The 4,445-nt window shown below is 52.9% G+C and overlaps 1 protein-coding gene across 1 annotated transcript in view; it reads left to right on the forward strand.

Moving 5' to 3' along the window:
* Positions 1-2,545, forward strand: part of LOC106816303 (serine/threonine-protein kinase LMTK1-like) — a 12,547-nt gene extending 10,002 nt beyond the window's left edge. The window contains exon 6 of the mRNA XM_014820885.1: positions 2,433-2,545. The gene's annotated coding sequence lies outside the window, so the exon portion shown is untranslated. The remainder of the gene's footprint in view (positions 1-2,432) is intronic.
* Positions 2,546-4,445: the final 1,900 nt, after the last annotated feature.

The following is a 4,445-nucleotide window of genomic DNA, read 5'->3' on the forward strand; positions in this document are numbered from 1 at the left end:
ATTAGATTTTCAAGATTTTTATTTTATTTATTTTTTCAACATTTTTTAGCTATCTGACATAGTCAGATGCAGCTTGTAGAATCGCATGATCGTGCGTCCGTCGGCCGTCAACAGTTGGGCACAAATCTTAACCGCTCGACGTACGGTCACAATATTCGGACGTGGGGGGTAATCCGAAAACGAGTTGGATGTTGAAGCTGGGGGTGCAAAGGTCAAAGGTCAGAGTGTAAAAGAAGGGCGGAACATTCCCTCCTTAACTTAAGGTATAGGGAGGAAATGCAGAATTGCGGCACAAATCTAAACGGCTCGACTCAGCTTAATTGTGATAGTGCGTGTATAGCATCATGGTAGGAAAAGCCATCACTGTGCCAAAATTGAGGTCACAGGTCAACAGGTCAATGGGGCACAGGGCAGATTTTAGACATTTTTCTGAGGACATGGGTCTGACGGAGCGGTTGAAAACTTTTTTGTTTCAGCGTGACCTAGCATTTTTATGGCTTATTGAAAGGACCATGAAATGTACTTTCTGCTGACATGCGAAGAGTAAGTGTCGGATAACCATTTGACCTCAAGAAGAGGGTTAAACATGGATTTGTTTAATGTTAGAAAGAATTTGACTGCTGGTTTGCTAGTAGAATCTATACATGCCTGGATGGATGAGGCTACAATGTCACAGTGAAATTTCAAAAGCTAAATTTTGTGAAGAAGGTTTATGCTCCTTAAATCATATAATTTCTATGGCATTCTGTACTGTCAGTGTGTTACATGTAACGTATGCCACTGCCATGGTACTGTGTAGTTTTTGCCTTGCGATTAATTAGTTACAGGTGGCAGCTCTCTATTTCAGCCTGTAGGCTTGCGTAGTAAATGGATGTGTGCTTACCTATTCTATCTTCGCAAATAGTTGTTGCTAACTACGTACGATGGGAGCTTCCATCTTTAATCTGAAGACACTTAAACGTACGCCGCATCTCGTGGCAACTTTCATAACGATCCTAACGAACATTTCTTGAGAATCCTTTTCAGAATCAGCACGTCTCGGAGGTGGTTCTGGCTGAAACAAAAATTTAAAAAGGTTAAACATTTAAAAAAAATTATTAATTTACTATTCGTCAATATATGGCGATGTGTACAGCTTAACATCTTGGATGACTGAATGATGCTTTCTACGCATAACGCCCCAGTGGTCAAATGGATAAACCATCGGTCTCCTAAACTGGGCATTTTGGATTCGAGTCCCACCTGGGGGAATCTTTTGTTTCTTTTTGTTACTTTTTGACTGTTTAGTATGTACTTCTGCCACTTCACCATTAATTTCAAAATTTTTACAATTTTACTACATTTAAAAGTTTAGTAAAAATCCAGAATAAACTATGATAATAATAGCGCAAATTGACGGGAAGACTTCAGGGAAGCCTATGTAGGTTACAAATCAAATATATTTTAATTATTTTTCCATGGTGGGCTGAAATTCACCAAATAAAATATAAAAAATGTAACAAATCTATATATATCAAGTTGTTCCATATAAAAACCATATAACCATATAACAACTAAGGGCATGATGCTACGAGAAAAGTGAATATTATATATCTGATTTTACCATGCACACGTGCTGGCAACCCGCCTGGCTCCACTTTGACTGTATGGAAATGGCCGAAGAAAATTATCTTAGCAGTCAACGGCGACCGATGTTCGAGGCCCAATTCCCAATCTAATACATATTTGTCAATGTGTGTATGTTTGTCTGTTCTCGATGCAAATCTATACGGAGCACTCTAGAAATGTCAAAGACGTTCAGTAGGGGTACATATTCGTGCTGAATGTCATGGGCACATTCGATTTGACCTCCGAGGTCATCTAAGCCAAAAAACGGAAAAATATACTGGCCCCTGCAGCAGCATTATATAAAGGCGCCCCTGCAGCAACACTAAATAAACGGGCCCCTGAAGCAGCACTAAATAAACAGTATTCACTTTGCACTGAATGCATTACTGTACAATGTGCGTTACATTGCGTTACTATACATGCATTATGTTACATCTGCCATGTCATGGTCGTAACAACATTCACCGTGAACTGACTTGATACAGAGTGTGCAAGACTATTTTTAATAGGTTAGATAGATATATAGATAGATATATAGAGGGACGTATTTTTGATAGGTTAGATAGATAGATTTCCCTGGCAACGCCGCGTGTCCTGCTAGTTGATAAATAAATCTTTAGGTAAAATATTTCTTATTTCTAAATTCTTATTTCAAAATGTTAATTATAGTCTCTGCATCTGTTTTTCTATCACGCTTTTTTCCTTTATTAATTTGATAAAAAAATATTTAGCAACCACACGCTGCTTGTGGACGATAGATAGATAGATATGTGCGTGTGACTGCACATGCTCATGCTTACCTCTCCCGTGCGTGGTGTCTCTAGGTACGACTCGGTCAGCGTGAACCTGGAGGAGGAGGGGGAGGAGGGCGGCGCACTGCCGCGCACCAAGAGCGGCTCCTCCGATCCTCTCGGCGTCTCCCGGCACGTGACGAAGCGCGCGGTTGCCACCGGCGACCCCCCCGCCACCCGTGCGACTCCGCCCGACGCCGGCGCCCCCTGCAGCACGGACCCCGGCCGCCAGGGGGCGCTGGCGAACGGGAGCATTCCCGGCGCAATATGGGAAGCGGGCGATGGCGGACTGCAGGGGGCGCCAGCGCTCACAAGCACGCCCGACACGAGCTTCGCCAGCGCCCCCTCCCTCGACACGTCGGCGGTCGTTGCCGCCAGCGACGACGACGACACCGCGTTTCTCACGGCGACGCTCGGCGCAACAGACGGCGGCTCCACCGCGTACGAGACGGCGGCGGCGGGTAGGCGCGCCGGCGCGGGCGTCCGGCTGGCATTGGGGACACGGTCGCATAGGCCAGCGGAAGACTGTCGGCGGCCTGTGGGGTGGCGCTGCCGCCGGGGATAGAGGGCGGCCGGCTGCGGCCGCGGTACGGGAGGTTGACGAACTTTCTCGCTGCCGATCGGTCACCGCCGAGAGTTGAGCCTGGATGCCGCAGTCGGTATAAGGCGAGGAGGCGAAAGTGGTGGAGGTGATGTAGGAGGAGGAGGAGGTGGAGGTGGAGTGAGGATGGGGAGATGGGGAGGGGTAGAAGTGAGGGGGGAGGTAAGGAGGTGGTTTTGGGAGAGGAGAAGAGGTGGAGGGGGAGGAGGAAGGAGGTGGAGGAGGTAGAGGAGATGAGGGGGGGGGGGGGGGGGGGGGGGGGGGGGGGGGGGGGGGGGGGGGTTGTGGGGGGAGGAGGGGGGTGGGGGAGGGGGGAGGTGAGGGGAGGGAAGGGAGGCGGGCGAGTGGTGGGATGGCAGGGCAGGGGGGGGGGGGGGGCAGAGGGGGGGGGGGAGAGGAAGGGAGGGGAGGGGGGGTGTATGGGGTGGGGTGGGGGGGTGGGGGGCCGCGGACAAGGGGAGAGGGGTGGGGAGAAGCGAGCGGGAGTGGGCAGGGAGGGGGAGAGTGTGGAGGAGGGGTGGGAGGGACGGGAGGAGGGAGGAGGAGGGCAGTGCATGGCGAGGGAGCGCACTGAAGGGGGAGGGGGTGTGTGGTGGGGTGTGGGCAAGGGGAGATGAAGAGGGAAGAAGAAGAGAGGCGGCTGCTACTGGGGTGAGCGAGGAGGAGAGGGTGGAGAAGCAGCATGGATGCGGAGCGCAGGAGGAGGTGTGGGGGGGGTGGGGGGAGGGGGGGCAAGGAGAGGCAGCATGCGGAGGAGCACAAGTGGGAGGGCAGGGAGGAGGGTAGAGGAGAGGAGCGTGTTGGTCTGGTTGTTGTGTGAGGGGAGGGGTGGAGGGGCGGGGGAGGGGGAGGAGGAGGCAATGGGAGGAGCACAAGGGGGAGGTAGAGGGAGGAGGACAGGGGGAGGAGAAGAATGAAGAGAGAGGGTGGCATATGGGGAGCGACAGGAGGAGGGGGTGGAGAGCCGCAGCGTTGCCGGGAGGAGGGGAGAGTCGGTGAGGAGGAGGTGGAGGAGGGGGAGGGAAGGAGGAGGCGGCCATGGGAGGAAGCAACAAGGGGGGGAGGCAGAGGAGGCGTGCGAAGGAGAGAGAGAGCGCTGACCTACTGGGGGAGCGACAAGGTGGAAGGGAGGTGGGGGGCGGGGAGGAGAGGAGGAGGCAGGCCATGGAGGAGCAACAGGGGGAGGAGGTAGAGAGGAAGGGGAGAGAGATGGCAGGAGAGAAGAAGAGGAGCGGCTGGTTGGGGGAGGCAAGGAGGAGGAGGTGGGAGCAGGGTGCACGGGAGGCAGGGGAGGGGGGTGGTGGAGGAGGAGGTGGAGGGGACGGGGGAGGAAGAAGGAGGGGCAGGGCCTGGAGAGCACAAGGGGGGGAAGGGTGGAGGAGGAGGAGAGAGAAGAGAGAGTGGATGGTACGGGGGAGAGCGAAGGAGGAGGGGTGGATAGCAGC

Source organism: Priapulus caudatus, unplaced genomic scaffold, assembly GCF_000485595.1.
Source record: "Priapulus caudatus unplaced genomic scaffold, Priapulus_caudatus-5.0.1 Scaffold1342, whole genome shotgun sequence".
Taxonomy (NCBI): Eukaryota; Metazoa; Priapulida; class Priapulimorpha; order Priapulimorphida; family Priapulidae; genus Priapulus; species Priapulus caudatus.